Here is a 20,756-nt window from a genome sequence, read left to right on the forward strand (position 1 = left end):
AAGCTGCTAATTTCCTGAGAAAACTGCACAAAATAGGACCATATTTAAGCAAAAGGTTGTCAGACCAATTATTGACTTTCTTTAATTAATGTTTACTGCTTTTTATACTATTTTTTGAATGTAGAAGCTTTTTTCTGAAGACATCCTTGATCTACAGTCAATTGGTCGGCAGACTGGGGTTGGCAATCTTAAACACACAAAGAGCCATTTGAAACTGTTTACCACAGAAAAGAAAACACCAGGAGACACAAACCCCTTTTGACATCTAAAATAAAGATAACACTGCATATATAATTTTTTTACCTTGATGCTATATATAAAAAAAATAACTGTGAAATGTATAGGGAACAACTGAACAACAGGTCTTTACTTTAGTGGAAAAGGGAACGAAAAATTTCCCATAAGTCACACTGGAGCGTGAAAAAATTGGAGCTCAAAAAAAGATAAATATATTTATTAGCACTATTTTCGATGATATCATTATATTAATATGACACAATAATTTAAATTAATTAAATCAAGTAATCCTTAATATTATATAGACTAGTAATCTGTAAAAAAATAAATAAATCTTCATACATCTTTAATCAGGTATAATTACTCACTCACTCATCTATACCGTTTCATCCTGTATTCAGGGTCGCTGAGACCTGGAGCCTATCCCAGTAGCCTTAGGGCACGAGGCAGGGTACACCCTGGACATGGTGCCAATCCATCGCAAGGCACACACACATACACACACTCACGCTCTAATTCATACACTATGGGCAATTTGGGAACGCCAATTAGGTATTGCATGCATATCTTTGGACTGTGGGAGGAAACTGGAGTGCCCAGAAGAAACCTACCAAGCATGGGGAGAACATGCAAATCCATGGGCACACACCTAAGGTGAAACTCGAACCCGGTCCCTGGAGGTGCAAGGCGGCAGTTCTAAACACTAAGCCACCATGCACCATTGAAATTATTTTTTTATTTAGTCTTACTGTATGTTTGTATACTCCAAACTATATTACACTGCAACTTGAATTTGCTGCATAATTTGGGATTTAGGAGAAAACCACAGATGTTTGATGCAAATTATGCTTGCTTGTAGAAATGGTTTCCCAGCAGTATTTGTTTCCAAAATAAGGTAAATTATTTGAAGAGATAGTCTGGACTCCTCAGGTAAGATAAAGGTCTAGACCAATTCTTTGCTTTATATTCCTTGTCTGTTTGTATGTAGGCCTTCGTCACCAGATGGAGATGAGGAGAGAATAGTAGCTGCAATTAGGATGGAAATTATTTTGACAAATTTACTGTAAATTATCTTGGCTCCTTAAAATATCGCCCTCATCGTCTAGACCTCTTTGTCATGTATATAGGGTTGTGGGAGGCCTGGAGCCTATTCTGGACAGGGTGCTAATCCATTGCAGGGCACATACTCACTTCCTCACTGTCTATACTGCTTAATCAAGTATACAGGGTCGCGGGTGCCTGGAGCCTATTCCACGAGACTCTAGGTACGAGGCGGGATACACCCTGGACAGGGTGCCAATCCATTGCGCACACACACACACTACAGGCAATTTGTAAACGCCAGTTAGCCTAATCTGCATCTTTTTGGACTGTGGGAGAAAACCGCACTACCCGGAGTAAACCCACCAACCACATAAGTATATGTGACAATTGTCTGCATATACTGTGCCAAACATGAAAACTGCTTTAGGAAGTGTGAAATGTGATTACACATTCACCATAATCTATATCTGACCATGGATGGCGAAGGATAACCAGTAAAGCAATTCAAAATGGTTTACAAAATATAGAATTAGTGATTTTCATCATGTAATAAACAAGGGATATATAAATTATATACCATACAAATATGTAACTGTAAGTGAATAAATCATTTTACAGATAATACACAAAGGAAAAAAAGGGTATATAGGTTTTATCACCAGCTGGCTGATCTTATAATAAAGTGATTATACCCATATAATATAAAATGGTAAAAGCCATATAGAAAGAAAAATTTGTGACAAGATGTGAAAAAACTCCAGGACTGTGCACTCTGATTCACATTTGCAAATTCAATTACACTAAAGTCTATTAGCTGTGTCTTAGATACAGGTTCCTGTATCTGACATGATTATCAGTATTTGTCATTTGCCATTTTTACTGTTATTGATTGTGATTGCGATTTTCAGTGCTTTTTAATTGTCTATACTTTGTACTTAAACTGTGTGTGAGTGTAAGATCCTGTTTTTCACTCATCATCTTGTATGTGCATGCTTAAGACAAAAAGAAATCTCATTTCTTTAATTACTCTACAGCCAACGTTCTGCCTGTCTGAACCAACATAAGTCAGACATTTTAGTAATTCTTATGCAGAGTATCAATGAAAAGCTGTATCTTCAACTAGGCTTGACCAGTGACAGCCTTTGTAAATGTTTTTGTAGTGAAATGATAGACAACAGTACAGCTCCTGTTCAACAAATGATGAATCAAAACAAGTAGGTGTAACTGAAAAAGCAATTACTTGATAATCAAATGCATAAAAAAAGGACAAATAGTGACCTGTTAAATAAAAAAATGTTTTAGACTTATCACAATTTTTAAAATTCATTTAAATAGTGATTTATACATTTGCTTGTTTTCAAAAGTAAATAAGCAACCGTGTGCTCTTTTTTCTTAATTTAGTAATTGAATTACAAACTGTTTATCATTAAATTAAGGGTTAAATTAAAATTAAAATTTAAAGCCATATCACGGGTTTTGCTGGAAATGTATCTATTTGGATTTTTCTTTTTTATTTGTGGAGCCACAAAGGCGACACACCAACACCTGTTTGTATTCTTACATGTTTTGAGCGCAAAGGTGTGTGAGTTTTCTGTTGGGGCCTCATTCTTTTTTGCTGCCTGCTCTCTCGTGGGGGTGCAGTTGGGCTTGTTTGTGTTGTTGGCCAGGCCAGATGGGAGTTGGTTAGCTGCCCCTCGGCTGCACACATGTTGCCTCAGGCAGCAACTACATGCAAAACAAGCCCTTAAACAAAGCTAGCTAACATGCAAAACTGATTGAGTTGGTTTTTGCAGATAGGTGAAAAGAAAGATTAGTAGTGAGAAATAATTTTGCATGTGGTTTGCTATGCCTACTGACAGCAATTCGTAACAGGTGTAAGGGAAGTGTTTTTAAAGAAACAGATTTTTAATTTACTGATTTTCATTTAAATTTATAAAATGTATTTTCTTCAATTCAGCTCAGACGTCACTGCTTCTTAAAAATAAAGATTATATAAAGAACAGTCACGGTTTACATCTGGCGCTCGTCATGAAAAGAGGTACTTCAGCAGAAAAATGGAGAGCAATTTAAATGTCATATTTAATTGTACATTCAGTTTGTATACATCTGTGTATTTTTAAAGTAAAATCAAATGCTCTTAGTGTTTGTATTTGAGCTGGGAGACAAAAAGAGATGGACAGAATTGGTACACACACACACACACACAACACAGGTATAATGAATAACAAGAATGAATAACCAGGACTACCACAGAATTCTTCAGTAAAAGCTCAAATTATCAGCTAGACAGTTGAAACTTGGACATAATAAAGTGTTCAAATAAGGCAATGACCCCTAACACATCAAAGCTGGTTGTGAAATAGATAAGGCAGGTTAACTGTAAGCTTTTGGTGCCCCCTTGCTTTGTAAACTTCAGAGAAAATGTGAACCATGCTATAAACCATGCTTTTCATGGTCAGGTCCACGCCAGGAAATAAACACATCAAATTAAACTTCACTAAGTATGCAAAAAAGATTGGACAAATATCCAACCAGAATTATGCCAGAGCCTTTTTTATTGCTACAACAAGGATCTGCTAAAGTGTGTTGCATTTATATTTCTTTTACCATAAACATTAAGGCTGATTTTTTCCTCCGTGTTGATTTCAAACAACCAAAATAAATTAAACGTGTGCACCACATTTATGGTCTTTTATACTTTACAACCATTCTGGCCCAGAGAAAGACCAGTTTGAAGAAATAATTGAAAGCCCAATTGAAAACCTGTAGAATCTAATTATTGTAGAAAAATATAGATGCAGTGTGTGCGTGTGTGTACTTTAATGTTGCTGCTACAGCTTTGCAGACAGACTTTGTACTCCACGTTCTTCAAATGATTTTTTCGAATACAGTTCACAAATGCAAACACAATAGCACAGCTACACTCCTGCGAATCCACTTTTATTTCCAGCTCATTTACTTTTGCCCTACATTTAAGAGGTGTATAATTATTGGTCATTTTCTTAACTGTCCCTCTTCACCTGCTGTCTCTATAGTTGTCTGTCGTATTTATTTCTACTTCGCCATCACTATTTGAAAATATCTCTTTTGGCTTGTAGAGGTTACTGTTGGAGTTATTTTGTTTATTTTTCTTTCTTTACAATATTTGATTTTGCCCTTTTTTGCACTTTTCAAATATAATCGAGTATTATGGGTGAATTTGTCTATGATTGGTTACAGGTCTTTGTCATCTATGATTGCACTAATTTCTTCTTGCTTTATATAACATGACATTTAAAAGATTCAAATTGTAACAGTCACATTTAAGAAAAGAGTCTTACCTTCTCGAGTGAATTCAGTGCTCCTTTTTTTCAAGTTAGTAGTAGCGTATGAGCGTGTGCAAGTGTGTCTGTCTGTACCACTGCGTGTGGATCAGACTGTTCGATAATATGATGAAATGGTAGTAAAATCTTCAGTCTTATTGGATTTCCTGTCACTTCAGCGAGTGATGGCCATCACAGCTGTTACTGGTGGGATTCTCGTAAAATATAGGCACAGAGACGGGTATAACTCCATCCAGGGGGGAAAAAACAGTCATAACCAGTCAAAGCAGTCACTGTTTGTCAAAACTTCCAAAACAAAAAAGAACTTGTAGTTGATGTTTTGAGTTGAAGTCTTAGTTCATCCAGAGGTGTTGTCATCATTCAGATAGTATATCACATGGTGATAGAAGGAGCTGCTGCTTGCAGCACTTTAGAGAAGCCATCACCTGTTGAAAACACAGAAGTCACAACAGTGAATAAATGCATTTGTAGTATACCTTTAAAATCAGGACACATCCTCCAAACATGACAATGTCTTGACATATTGGCAGTTTCAAAACACTGGAGGGGTGAAGGTAATTCAGCATGCAGAATTAAGTGGAAATCTTTTACAGACTGCTCTAAGCTATTATCCAGACCTAACTGCAATATTAATAATAACTGGCTCACTTTACTGACAGAGCTAAAGAACTCGATGGCACTACGCATCTCTGCACAATTTGCCTCATTATGCAACAGCAAAACAAAAGACTTTTACCTCTCAACATTTAAAGATGCCTCTGTAATTTTATGGCATGAGTCTAAAATCATAGTCTGTAGATATTTGATTGTTTTGTGTTTATGTTTACCACAATGGCCATTATGAGACCATGAGTTTTACACTGGTGATTATTATCATTTGTTGCAACACTATGATATATTTCCCAATCCTAACATGTCTCTTTGCTGTGATAGAGTTTGTATTTTTTTTAAGTCTCCCCCAGGACACATTGACTTCCTGTCTAATAGCTCTTCTGCACATCAATCATAGATGCCATGTTCAAAAACAATATTGCTGACATACATGACACATTATGGGCAATACAGAGTGGGGCAGGTGGAAATGGATCACTGGAGAGCTGTACTGACCCGTGTGTGAAGACCGTGAACAGTTCCAGCTCAGAGATGGAATGATTCTCTAGGGTAATAATGAAAGTTTTGGTTAATTTAAATTAATAATTGATCTGGAGATTTTTAGTAAATCTGTGCTTGTTGGTGCACAGGAGGAAGCAACATGATAAGTTGATATTCAGGAGATAAACTTTTGAATTTTGGATACATTTCCTGTTGTCCTCTGCTCAGAGTTGGCGGTGTGTTATATTCCTTATTTTCCACTCGTTACAGTCTGCCATACACTTCTAGACTCTTCTTTTTCTCATACCTTTTTGTGCTTATAGTCTTTTTCCTTATAACTTGTTCTTGCCTAATCCTCATTTTCTTCTCTTTTTATTACCTATATTTCGAGGTAGAATATGATGAACAGAATATGATGAACAGATTTGATGGAGTTGTCATGGCTGTTGCTGCTGCACTTGCTCTGACTCGGACCCTGACTGTACCTACTTATATAAGAATGTCACAGCAATTCACCATGTATTGCTTCCTGCAAACTGCTGTTGATGTCGGCAGAAAATATTTAATATACTTGGCCCCTGGTGTTACCTTTCTCATTTTAGGCCTTAAACTTGTGCTCAGATTGCCAGGCTGTGTGCATTTATTAGGAATGCACCGATACCGATACTGGTCACTGTTATCGGCCTTGAGACCACATTTTCTAAAGTACTCGTACTTGTTAAAAGTCCCCCAATACCACGGTCTGAGAAATGTCTATGTTTGAGCGGCATGTAAGGGGTTAATCACAGGCGCTGAGTGCCCGCCCCCAGGCCCCGGCTGCAGATCAGAGCGGGGAGAAGGCGAGGCGAGACATGGAACTAGCCGTGTGGAACTATTTCAAAGTGCATGAAAATGACAAAACAAATGCGGACTGCAAATTGTGCTTAGCGAAATTGTCCAAAGGAGGCTCAAAAGGTAGCGCATTTAACAGTTGCACTGTCACTGTTTACATTTTTTTTTATAATTATTTATTCTGTAATAAATGTTTTTAATTCCAAACTAGTCCCTTGTTTTTTTTTGTTAAATTATATGACTAAAGCTGTTACCTGTAAATTTAAATCATGTTTTTATTAAGTACTTGGTGTCAGCAAGTACTGAAAGGTAAGTACTCGTACTCGTTTTCCAAAAAAGTGGTATCGGTGCATCCCTAGCATTTATTGCACTTTTTGGTAAATTGTGCACTTAATTATAGACTAAACAGCAGTCCTACCACAAGTATATTACTCAAAACCTTTCGCAAGGTTTTTTATTTATATAGCGCTTTTAACAATTTTTTTTTTTTAAGAATTACAGTATTTAAGTTTGTATGAAAAGTGAATGTGTAAGAATCAAAATGATAAGATTGTCCCTGATGAGCAAGACCTGGATGACGGCAACAAAAACAAAGAAACCTTGAGAGGAACCAGACTCAACAAGTAACCCAACCTCAAATGGGTAAAAACGGATAGCAGGGATTGATCTGCATCATACTGTGCATACTGTGTGAGACTGGAAGTTCAATATAACAGGAGATGTACAGGTAGACTGTAAGAAACTCCAGTCCTGAACTATCAAGTGACTGAAGTCCTCAGAGAGTAGTATTTTAAATACTACTATTGCATCAGCTCCATCTTCATGGAAAAGTGGAACCGTCCCCAGTCAACTGTCCTTTTGCAATCAATTGGAGGACCAATCACTGGATGGTTTTGTCAAGAGCAAAGCTTGGTGGATAGAGCCATATTAAAAGTCAACAATGTGAGGAAAGATAAGTATGAGTTTTGACCATCTTTAAACCAAAAATTATATCAAGATTAAAATTCTAGGAACTAGTTCCTTATATCCCTAAACTAGCATTTAATTAATCACTGAACAGCAAGCCACGGTGAACAGATTGTAATGCACACCCCTGCACTATAAGTCTACTCCTGAATGATGTCACCAATGTGTGCACTTGGAAGAGGACCACAGGGCTTATGCCATTGGGTGGGACAAGGCCATAAACTACAGCTTGTTTGGTCTTGGTAGTAAAAACTATTCTTTAAAAAACTGTAAATGGAAAATATGTGATTATGTCCTCTGTGTGTTTGTATGTTAGTATGGTGTGTGTGTGTGTGTGTGTATGTGTGTGTGTGTGTGTGTGTGTGTGTATGCATGCATGTGTAAAAACCATTTAACCAACCTGTGCACGTAACCTACCCCATCTCTGCCTTTCAATTTCTCATTTACTGACTGAGGGAGCGAGCAAGTGAAAGTGAGAGAGAGCCAGATGGAGAAGGAAAGGGAAGAAGGAAGATTGATGAATCCATTGCAATGAAATTTGTAGGCAAAAATTACTGTTAGGCCAAGTAGGATTTAAGCCCAACACAGAGCCTGATTTCTCCCAAAAGACACACACACACACACACACACAACTGCCTGCACACTCTTTGTCTTAAGTTCATAAAGGAGCATGAAAACTTAATGATCCCTCACACTGCTTTGTCATAAAATATTACTAAAGTACATCATGAAATAATTATTCTACAGCAGATCTAGTTCATTATTAATTCAGAGCAGGACTTGATAAATGGTGTTGTGGTACAGAAGCGTGCCTATGTAAACAGACAGAGTACTTTTTGTTTATATCTGATTACTACCACATGAGAACGGTATTAAAACACTTTATATGATTTACAGCGTATCCCTCAGGCTCTGATACTGTGGATATGGTGCTTGTATATGGGGGTTAGTGGGACAGCCTTTGTGTGGGTGGGTGGGGGGTGGCGGTCACAAGTATCCATCTCCCAGTAATGCTTTAGAGATAGACATAGTGACAGTTGAGAGGCAACCTCTGGACTGCTTGTTTATTGAGATATTTTTTGCCACTGGTATCTGTCACATTTCTCAAATCTAAGTCTCCCTCATAAAATCCTCTACATCATAACCACAGAACTAATGAGGCTTTAGAGTTTCTATATCAAACCTGTCCTCGGGGCTCGTCTAATTATGTACCATTCAGAAGAAGGAGAAAGAACGTAATTGCTACACCAAAGTGTTGTGCCAGGTATTCTCCACAAAATACCTTGATGAGAGGTTTCTGCAAACCAGGATTTTTTCCTCCCTCTGGCCTGGTGATAGCACAGATCTTAAACCGCCTGTGGCTCTGAATAGTAATTTGTGTGTGTGTGTGTGTGTGTGTGGGTGTGTGTGTGCGAGTGTGTGTGTGTGTGTGTGCGAGAGTGTGTGGGTGTGTGTGTGTGATCTGATGATAATTAGCTAAAGGTAATCAAGAATAACTCAGCAATGGGAGGGAAAATCTGTGGGAGATGTACAGACACAGAAGGATGTGACCAGCCTCTCAACACGGAGCCGCACACAGCAGCCTTTTTAGCATGAACAACCACAGACTGAGAGAGAGAGAGAAGGGGCAGGGGATGAGAGTAGGGAAAGAGAGAACAGGAGGTTTGAGGGTAAAGGGTAAATAGTATAGAAAGAGCACAGATACCATATTTAGTGGAATTTCCATCATGGCATTTTCTCAACAGTGGCCTTCTTCAAACTCTAAACTAAGATTTCTCTCCCTCTTTCTGTCTGTCTAGTAGAGGAGCATAATCTACACAAACACAACATGCCGACTCTTTTTCCTTGCTTTCTTCTTCTTCTTAAAAAAAAAAGTCAGAGCCATGCTTGATATTGTAGTATGTGAAACAAAATCTGTCCTTAAACATACAAAGCCTGACGTGCCTTTAAGCATGATTGTGTTATTGACTCTAAACATGATGGACAAGAATGTCCACCTGAGACCTGGATCGTGTGTGTTTGAATTCTCGTTCATAAAAAAGGTGGGGTTTTAGGATCGATTTTTCTCTTGCTTGCTGCCGCCTTAACACATTTCATGCTTCTTAAATCAGTTTGGCTAAACTCAAACAAAGTTACAGTTTGCTTCGTTTGTTGAAGCAGATGGGCCTCAGACTGTTCCTTTTTTTTATCCTGTGATTGATTGTAATCGCCACTCTTTTTTATAACAGACCTGTTGTATTTATCTCTATAGAGTGGGCTCTCGATGGTTGTAACTATGCTAAGAAAAACATCCTGCTTGAAGGTTTAATTCTTCTTTCACTGGGTGACATTTTGAGCTACAGTATGTCTGTCATAGTATACCTGCATTTACAAAGATTGCTACTGGAGCCTTTAAAAAGTTGTATTCCAGAAATTCAAAATGTACAGACAGCTGTACTCATACACACACCCTACACAACAACTTCCTTAAACCACTTGCTGGTACGCTTTAGCTGGTGCATATTATTTTTCCTTTACCTCTAGCTGAACCCTGAGGTCTCTTTTAGTAGTTGAAATGCAGGATAAATATGAGCGCTGTCTCACAACAATCAGACAAAAATGAGATGCTGCTCAAATACAGCACTGTAAATGACAAAGGTGCTGTAATGCTATTCACTATTATGTTTGCTTAATCTCGAAATAATGATTATAATTTTATAATATAGCCAACAGGCTTTTCATATTTTCATGCCGTACATTATGCGCCTGCATAACGTTTAGACTTTGGATTGAAATTATACTGCTAATTAGTGACATTAATTAAGTGGATCTTTGAAATGCTAAACCTATGCACAATTATATTACTTATAAATTTTAAAAAATTATCATTTTATTTAATATACTGTACCACAAACTGCCTATTTTTATGTTAACATGATTAGTATGATTAATAGTCTTATAATTAAAAATTAATAGCCTGTTATAAGTTAATGTAAAATGGATGTCTGTTCTTTTACACTGAAACGTGATGAATATAGCCAGATAGCGATTAGTGTTTAAAAATGCATGAGCCATTGTGTTGGACATAAATCAGAGGAATTGAGCACTTGTTCTATGTGTACACAGGTGTGTGTGTGTGTGTGTGTGTGTGTGTGTGTGTGAGAGAGAGAGAGAGAGAGAGAGAGTGAGATGCCTTGTATGTAGCAAATCAAATGGCTCTGAATCCAATCTCCTCACAGTTACACTCAGCCCAGAATAATTGTCACGCTGTCAGACTATCTCCAGTTCAAACTATCTCTTTTCCTCAAATGCTCACTCTCTTTTCCTCTCACTCACTTTCTGTTCACTCTTTCTTCTTTTTCTGTCAGTCTTAGCTACTTTCATGCATGCACACCTGAAAATCATACACCCTATACAGTACTGTATAAATACAGCCTATTAAATTTGATGTGGTGTTTTTTTTTTTATATTTTACGCTTTGCCTCTTCTGTAATTTCCCTTCTTTCCTTTTATGACTTCCTCTCTATCTTTCTCTTTTTTCCTCTCTTTCTCCATGTCTTTTGCTCTCTGTCTCTCTCGTGCTCTCTAATGAACTGACAAATGCTATAAACAGGAATCACATCCTGTCAGCCCTGTTCTAGCCTTTTCACCCCTCTTTTTCTTTTCCCCATTCATGTCACTTTAGTTGGATTTGTGTTTATCTTTAATCTCATCTCATGCTTTTATTTTCAGTCTTCTCTGCAGGTCAGTTATATATTTTTTTTTCTTGTCCTTGATTAGAGTTATGCCGGACCATTTTGACGACCATTTGCGACCAAAACCCAAGGTTATCAGAAACCAAGGATGCTAATCATTTTAATCATCTCTCTTTCTCTGCTGGGAGAAACCACCACTTTGTTTTGTTTATTGTTACGTTTTATCCCTTCCAAGCCCTCAGATTCACTTTCCCCCCTTTTTTTATCTCTGCTTCACTCGCTCCCTCTGTAGCTGTGTAAATGATGCAGTGTCTGGAAATAAACAGGCAATTTAAGCGCTGGATTCTTCACAGCTTTCCACACTCTGTCTTCTAGTACAGCAGACACACACACACACAGACACACACACACCTCTTCTTGTTCTTTTCACCATTGCTCATGAACAGCAGACACAAGTGCCCACACAGGCACAACACATGCACAAATCTTTATGGAAATATGGGGATATAGACTGATATTTGTGCCCAAAGATATGATGAATTTATGTTACATTTTTTGTCTGTTTTATACCCTGCCTGTCAAAATAAGTAGTCATTTGAATTTCAGTAAGCAAATACTTAAGAGGATTTGATTGGATAATTACTGCAGTGATTAATATGTTTCATCTGGCAACAATTCATTTAATCCTAAATGATGCAGTGAGTAGCTTCAGATATATTTTATTTTGTGTGTGTGTTTTTTGTTTAATTTTTTTAAACATCAGAAGACATGTCTTGTGGTCATAGTAAAGATGTTACTGGGTTTCAGAAGGATCAAGTTATTGACCTGCATCAGTCAAAGTAAAAAACAAAAAAAGACTGCTGAAATTACTGGAATTGAGTTAAGAACAGTCTGACTTAAAGTCAGAAGGATATTGCTGATCCATCAGCTTTGCAAAAGTAACGTGGTCAGAAAAATATCCATGTGACTGGAGATCACTTAAGCATTGTTTTGCATCATAACAAATCATCCACTATGGTTCAATAGCGAAAGAAAACACAATGCAAGAAGAACTCACCGGATTGAAATTAAACACGTGTCACCATAAGTAAAACACCTGTTAGTGATGGTATTTGGAAATTGGCTTCAATTTGCTATGGAGTATAAAGATTGGTCATTGGGGTAATGGAAAAAGGTCCAATAAGTCCAAATTGATCCTATACTAGAGCGATGGGCATGTCAGGGTAAGAAGGGATGATTATAAAGTGATGTAATGACCGGGTTATCACATCAAGGGAGTATTGTGTTCCCTGATACTGTAGCATGGAAATATTCTAGAATTAAAATTGTGAAAGAGTGGTTCTGGGAGCATGAGGAATCATATTGAATGAATTGGCCAGCACAGAGTCCTGACCTTAAATACTACTCTTAGAGACACTGGAGAAGACCCTATAGAGTGGTTCACCAATACAAAACAGAGTTAATGTAACTCTAGACGGAAATAAATGTTGTGAGGTTGCGTAAGGTTGCTGGAACAATGCCTGGTGATTATGCACTGTATTTAACACTAAAGGCTAAAGAAATGTGTGTGGAACTTGTTTTTGGCTGTGTGGTGTATTTAAAATTAAAAAACCCTATAGGCCAGCGCATCCCAGTTATGATAATCAAACCCCTCCCTGATTATCTACATTTCTACAGAATTCACTCTAGTCCCTAATCCAACACACCAGCTCCAGATAATCAGTCTAGTAGATTAGCCGGATCAGCTCAGCTGGATTAGAGCAGGAGCTGAATCCTGCAGGAAGGGAGATCTCCAGGAGAAGGTTCAGCCTTCCACACATACTGTAATACAACATGTCTCCCTTTATAGGAAGCTGCTTTCTTTTGCATTCAGGTCAGTGAACATAGGTACCTAAATGGTAAATGTGCCCTGCTAAAAGATCATCATGTGGAACTGGGCTTGTTCAACAAACACTTTACTAAGCTGAACATGATTAGCCTTCCTCTGGGAGGCCTTTGCACTTTTTTATAGCTCAATTAGAGCCAAACTACTAAGCACCAAGCAGTGTGTGAGAAAGGGAGATGGAACATGTAAATTAGTGTATTCCTGCCTACATATACAGTTAGTGTCAGTTTGAGTTCACTGAGCACAAATAACCACTTGGCTGGACAAGTGTGTGGATGTTAAAAAAGATTTTTATAACGTTCACATACTAAGATTTATGCAGCGTTGCGTAAAGAGACTGTGCGGATATATCTAATCCCATCGGACAACAAACAATGAACAATGAATGCATGCAGGAGTGCTGTGATAAGATTTATACAACACCACAGTTTTATCCGGCAATTTGCTAACGATCGTCATGTCGTCAATTTTTAATGATTTATAGTTACATGTAATGTAGAATGTCCAAACGACATGTTAGTTACTGTTATCACTTTAACAGTTTAACAATAATGAATATTCTTTCCTTTACCAGCATCTTAGATTCTCTCCAAGCTAATAAGAAAAAACAAATGTTTGTCTCCTGTGCTGAGAAATTTATTTCATTATTTATTTTATGAATATGATGATTCACTGTTGGATTTTTTTCAGATTTTGTTACAATTCTAAACCAATAATTAGCTTCTATACACAGGAAGCTCTAGTGCCAATATGTAAATAGGTTAGGATGCAGCAAATGCAAGATTATAGATGGACTGCAACACTGTATCACATCAAATGCAAACATGGATAAATAAAAAGTTTTTTGAAGTCAGATAAAGTATTTATTGCTACTCAAACAAGTCATAAAACGTAACTAAATAGATTTTCTGCCCATCTCTATTATGTTAACATGTCCAAACAAAATACCACATTAACATTTTTTTTTTAAACAGAAACATAATTTAAAATCAATTTATTAATACACTACAGTATACATGGATCATATGCCATAATGGTGGTTAAAAAAAAAATTGTGTCTTTTATTAAAAATTCTAAATGTTCAGGTAAAAAAAGAATAAAACACTGAGGCAATCTGTTAATTGAAATAATCAATTTTGCTTCGCATCAGGCTACATTACAACCCAGCATTGATTATTTTCGCATAACAGTTTGCCTCGTTTCATTTTATTTCTTACAGAATATGCAGATGACCAAAAGGCACACAGTAACGACTTTTATTAAATTGCTAATTATTGTCCCAGTGTTCACTTTAATGATGCTAGGGGTAATGCTGTGATTGTAGGTCTCAGTGGTGTATCCACAATTTGAGCACATACACCATTGTTAACGGGCTTCTGCTTGTTTAACATCATTTAACAGAACCCAGTTTGGGCACTGAACATTCGGTACATATTAATGTGTCAAAAATTAATTCTACAATAAAACCCAATATTTAAAATGAGAAAAGGGTGATAACATAATATTATTATTGTGCTTGATATTTGTTTGAAATTTGAAACTTTCACTCTTTTCCTTGTAAAAAAAACCCCCTGCACTTTCCACATTTAGTTTTACATGTGTTAGTTTTAATTAAATGTCATGAGGCACTGCCCAGGGCCAAAAAAAATAGCACACTATTGACTGCCTTTAGCTTTTTGGTGCATAGTGTGGTGGCAAATGCATGTGTGAAAATGTTTCCTCATGCTCCCAGAACCTCAACCTTTACGATTTGAATCCTGATATACGTAAGCCTGAAAAAAACTCCATAGAGGTGATACCCTGGTCATTCAGTACATTCACCTCATCAGCTGACTTTGTTCCCACATAATGTTGCTAAGCCTAGACCTGACCAACTGAAGTAAACTTAGATCACGCTGTCAGATGCTTGTACAGGGGGAACTATGCATGATGGGTGCATCGCTTCATGCACTTTTGCCCTGACATACCCATCACGAAGCATCTGGATATTGGACCTTATCTGTTACTAATTTACGTGAAAGTCATGCAAAAAGTATGTAATAGTTAGCTAGTGATTCTTAAATTTTTCTGGTTTATGTTTTTGAAGGATGTGGTGTAGGGCTACAGAGAATGTAAAGACACAAGGATCTAATATTGCTATATCTGTATGTCATGACCTGTATTGATCACCAGCTTGCTAACATGGGTTACAATTGTTTTGAGTATGCCAAAGAAATTTGGCACGGTCTTGCATAGGCAATTATAAGACGTATTATTGCTGTTATTTTGCCCATCTTGCACCTAAAATTACCAGGACTAGCTCTAGATACACCATTGCTCTGACCTGAGTAAAGAGCTTACTGAAGATGGATAAATATTATGTTATTTATTATATAATATTAACAACCCACACATTAAAGGTTGGCTTTAGCTAATTTTTGTGAGACTGGTCTTTTGTTACTCTTCTTGTTGCTAGATGTCTTTTTTTATTTTATTTTGGTCATTCTATATATTACAGACACACTTCTAGGATATTTGCCATTAATATGAACTTTAGTCATCCTTTTGTCATCCTTTAGAGAAGAGCTTGTTAAATTCTGGGTAATATAAAAATACAGGGGGTCTGTATATACAGTGTACAGTATATATGATTTATATATACAGTATACTGTACACTATATATATATATATATATATATATATATATATTTGTTTACAAAGAAACATATATAGTAAATTAACACTTTTTAGCAAAATGTAACTTTATTTGTGAGAAAACTTCTTAGAATTTTTTCAAGATTTCTGTTTCTTTGTAAACACACAGTCCTGTCTCCCACTCATAATAAACTCGTGTTAGCACATCTGGTGTTGGGCATATAATTGCACTTTCATCGCTGTCTTGCAACAGCTTTCCACTCCACCCCTAAGAATGATTTATATACTATATGTTCTTCTTTTGTCAAAGGCATTCTTAAAGACTTTCTTGGAAAAGAAAATAAACAAATAAATAATAATTATTATTATATAGTCTGTGTGTAATGAATCTATATAATGAGTTTCACCTTTTGAATTGAATTACTGAAATAAATCATCTTTTCGATGATATTCTAATTTATTGAGAAGCACCCGTATATATATAAAGAGTCAGCCAAAAAATTCATACACACTTCAGGAAAAAAAAAGAAGCATTTTTTATAAATATTTTAACCCTCATATTATGTTAAGGGTCAATTTGACCCATTTCAGTTTTTTTGTTGATCAAAATACTGTTTATCCTTCTTTTATCTTCATGAAATTTTGTGACTTTTCCTCATCTGGGGTCATAAAATGGTGTGTAAAATATGGACACTCTGATGCGTCCGGGAACGTCTGTGCAGAGTTTGTATACAAAGATGATGTTGCGGGTCATTTTGACCCGGACACTTTGATGTGGGTAAAAAGCTGATCAGATGCAAAATAAACATGTCTCTCTGATGTACTTTGTTTTGAATAGCCTCTAAATAAACATACATAAATAAACACAGACCCAGGTGTGTGTACGGGCCAAGCTTTCTTCCCTTTGTCCTTGTCACTGTTCTCATGTCATCTCTTTGAGAAGCACACCAAAAATGAGCTCCAGAAGGTTTACAGCTGAAGAAGTTTTATCAGAGATTTTTAACTGGGACAGTGATGAAGAAGAAGAGATTTCAGAGACAGAGGATTGTTCAGAGCCCGAGGACAATGTTATTGATGATCCTGACTTTCAATTTTCCCATGATGAGGAGGATTCAGAGGAGGAGTCTGCTGCCATCTCTAAATCAGAAGAAAACCAAGTACTGCAGCAATCATCATCCACAGAGGGCACATGGACATCTAGAGATGGTATTATAAAATGGTCCACATCACCACACCTAAGCCAAGGCAGACTGTCATCTTCCAATGTCATCAAAATGACTCCTGGTCCTACAAGATTTGCCATCACACGAGCTGATGATATTCAATCCACGTTTCAGCTCTTCATATCCCCACCCATAGAGAGGATTATACTTGACATGAGTAACTTGGAGGGGAGGCGTGTATTTCAAGAGAAATGGAAGCCACTGGATCAGACTGACTTGCGTGCTTATTTAGGAATTCTGGTGTTAGCTGGAGTATACAGGTCAAAGGGAGAAGCAACTGCAAGTCTGTGGAATGAAGAGAATGGAAGGCCAATCTTTCGTGCAACAATGTCTCTGGAAACGTTTCACATAATATCTCGTGTGATCCGATTTGACAACCGTGACACCAGAGCTGGTCGACGTGAAAGAGACAAACTGGCTGCAATCAGGGATGTATGGAATAAATGGGTTGAAATCCTTCCTTTGATGTACAACCCTGGCATCCATGTTACTGTAGATGAACGCCTTGTTCCATTCAGGGGCCGCTGTCCGTTCCGGCAGTATATGCCCAGCAAGCCGTCCAAGTATGGCATCAAAATATGGGCAGCTTGTGATGCAAAATCTAGCTATGCATGGAATATGCAAGTATACACTGGATAGCTACCTGGAGGAGCATCGGAGAAGAATCAGGGGATCCGTGTGGTGCTGGAGATGAGTGAAGGGCTGCAAGGTCACAACATCACTTGTGACAACTTCTTTACATCCTACCGCCTTGCAAATGAACTTCAGAAGAGAAAGCTGACTATGTTGGGAACAATAAGAAGAAATAAGCCAGAACTTCCCAGTGAAATTCTGAAGATGCAGGGAAGATCTCTGCATTCCTCAATATTTGTTTTCTCTGATAAAGCAACAGTTGTTTCATACTGCCCAAAGAAAAACAAGAACGTTCTTGTCATGAGCACAATGCACACAGATGCATCTCTGACTACAAGAGAGGACAAGAAGCCACAAATGATCCTGGACTATAACTCGACCAAAGGAGGAGTTGACAATCTGGACAAAGTCACAGCAACATACAGCTGCCAGCGCAAGACAGCCCGTTGGCCCTTGGTTATCTTCTACAACATTGTGGATGTGTCTGCTTACAATGCCTATGTCCTGTGGACTGAAATCCATCATCAATGGAATGCTGGCAAATTGTACCGACGTCGGCTTTTCCTGGAAGAACTGGGCAAAAGCCTTGTCACTCCCAAGATCCAGAGGCGAGCCAGGCCAGCTCGATCACCAGCAGCTGCAGCTGTAATTGAAAAAGTCAAGTTCGTGCCATCCATACAATCTGCAGTGGATACAGGTGTACAGAAACGGAAGAGATGCCAGGTCTGTCCCTCCGGAAAGGACAGTAAAACAAGCACATCTTGTGTAAAATGCAAGAATTACATCTGCAGAAAGCACACATTTACATTATGTTCATCTTGTGGACAACATTGAAAATGTTGAACACTGAAACTCTAAAACTAAACAAAATAGTTGTTTCAAAAATTGTTCTGGAATTTCAAATTGTGTTGTATGTCAGTTTTTTAAATGTTTATCTAATAGAAAATAAAGTTGCTGTTGTTTAAACCCAGTTTTTTGACAGTTCTGAGTGGAATTACACAGTGCGGGTCAAAATGACCCGCAACATAACCAATGTGATTTTTTTTCAACATAATATGAGGGTTAAAACTAAATTTATTGCTATACATTGTAATAATATTACTGCTATGATATTAAAATAATAAAATGATAATATTATTAACATAATATACATCATAGTATTTTTCTTTTCCTTAAGTTTGTATACATTTTTTAGCTGACTGTATTGTAGACAGGTGCTTCTCAATAAATTAGAATATAACACACATAAAAAAAGTTTATTTATTTCTGTTGATTTTTTTCAGTAATTTAATTTAATATATATATTTCATTACACACAAACAGATATATATCTAGTGTTTATTTCTTTGAATTTTGATGATTGTGGCTTACAGCTAATGAAAACCCAAAACTCAGTATCTCAGAAAATAATATCTCTATTTAAGACAAAAAAAAACACAGAAATGTTAACAGAAATGTTTTTACTACTGAAAAGTATGAACATGTACAACATTTAATACTTCGTTGGGGCTCCCTTTGCAAGATTCTCCATGGGGTTTAGGTTGGGCGAGTTTGTTGGCTGACCAAGCACAGGGATACCATGGTCCTTAAACCAGTTATTAATACTTTTGGCAGTGTGGGAAGGGGCCAAGTCCTGCTGGTAAATGAAATTAGTATCTCCATAAAGCTGGTCAGTGGAGGGAAGTATAAAGTGCTCTAAAACTTTCTAGAGATGGCTGCGTTGAACTTGGACCTGATAAAAACAGTGGACGAACATGATGACAGGGCTTCCCAAACCACCACTGACTGTGCAAACTTTACACTGGACCTCAAGCAACATGAATTCTGTGCCTCTCCTTTGTTCCTCCAGACTCTGGGACCTTGATTTCCAAATGAAATCCGAAATTTACTTTCATCTGAAAAGAGGACTTTGGCTCACTGAGCAACAGTCCAGTCCTTTTTGTCCTGTGCCCAGGTAAGATGCCCCTGAAGTGTCTCTGGTTCAAGAGTGGCTTACCACAAGGAGTGCGACAGTTGTAGCCCATGTCCTGGATACGTCTGTTTAGATTAAAGTGAGACCATGAGTCCAATATTTATCTTTTTCACAATATAAAAAAATTTCTGAGATACCAAATTTAGGGGTTTTATTACCTGTAAGCCATAATCAGCAATATTAAAAGAAATAAACACTTGAAATATATCAGTCTCTGTGTAATGAATCTATATAATATATGAGTTTCACTCCTTGAATTATGTTATTAAAATAGTAGTAACCTTTTTAAAGATATTCTAAATATTTGAGATGAACCTGTATATATACACAGTACTAGTCAAAAGTTTGGATAAGGAGATGTGTCCTAACTTTTGACTGGTTGTGTGTGTGTGTGTGTGTGTGTGTGTGTGTGTGTGTGTGTGTGTGTGTCAAAACGTAAGACATGCCTTTTAATTCCATGGTCTTTCCTGATTTTTATTTCTTTCTACATTGTAACACAATTCTTAAGGCAAGCAAAATAAGCAGTGATCCTCTGAGTATAAAAGGTTTTAAAGGATATTTTGCAAAAACGTGCTAATTTCCATTTTGGAGACTTGGCACACCCTGTCATTACTTTTTAAATACAGCTGCATGCTGTTTTATTTATTTATTTATTTTTATAATATAAAATGCCCATTCTTCATTTTTTACATTGCTTCTTACATCTTCCAGTATCATTTGAAGGAACATTTTTTACTAAATTTATTAAAGCCTGGGAAAGTTTAACTTGTCCAACCTTTCACAACAAAGTCATGCCTTTAGACTACTTTGTGTGAAAGAAACAAATGTCCAAGGCCCTGACCAAATGCTTATTTGCATGCACTGACCACTTTTGCATGTGTTGGTCCTTAAGTCCTCAAGAAATTCCCTAAGCAAAGATGAATTACAGACATTTTTCACCTTTCCACAGCCATTTAACACATGGAAGTAGTTTATAGGACAGGGTCTGGGCTTTTCTGTCACCAACACAGCAATATTGTAAGAAAGTCTTTGAGCTTTGGTTTAGTGCCGTACGGCTGCTCTTCAGTACTCTCCGAGCTCATGAACAACACAGCCTTTCTGTTCACTGTCCACCACAAATGGCATTCGGTCCATAATCTGTCCACGACAGAAGAATGTTTGATTTGACTGAAATAAATCACTTTGTGACAATGAATAAAATGGCCACAGTGATTAATGAACGAGGCTGATGTACATCTCATG

The 20,756-nt window shown here is 37.2% G+C and overlaps 2 protein-coding genes across 3 annotated transcripts in view; one reads left to right on the forward strand and one right to left on the reverse strand.

The window, feature by feature from the left end:
* Nucleotides 1-20,756, forward strand: part of macrod1 (mono-ADP ribosylhydrolase 1) — a 92,561-nt gene that overhangs the window by 20,732 nt on the left and 51,073 nt on the right. The gene's annotated exons all lie outside the window — the stretch shown is intronic.
* flrt1b (fibronectin leucine rich transmembrane protein 1b) overlaps nt 1-20,756 on the reverse strand; it is a 28,703-nt gene that overhangs the window by 4,388 nt on the left and 3,559 nt on the right. The window contains exon 2 of the mRNA XM_053506014.1: nt 4,602-5,029. The gene's annotated coding sequence lies outside the window, so the exon portion shown is untranslated. The remainder of the gene's footprint in view (nt 1-4,601; nt 5,030-20,756) is intronic.

Source organism: Clarias gariepinus, chromosome 10 (assembly GCF_024256425.1).
Source record: "Clarias gariepinus isolate MV-2021 ecotype Netherlands chromosome 10, CGAR_prim_01v2, whole genome shotgun sequence".
Classification (NCBI taxonomy): domain Eukaryota; kingdom Metazoa; phylum Chordata; class Actinopteri; order Siluriformes; family Clariidae; genus Clarias; species Clarias gariepinus.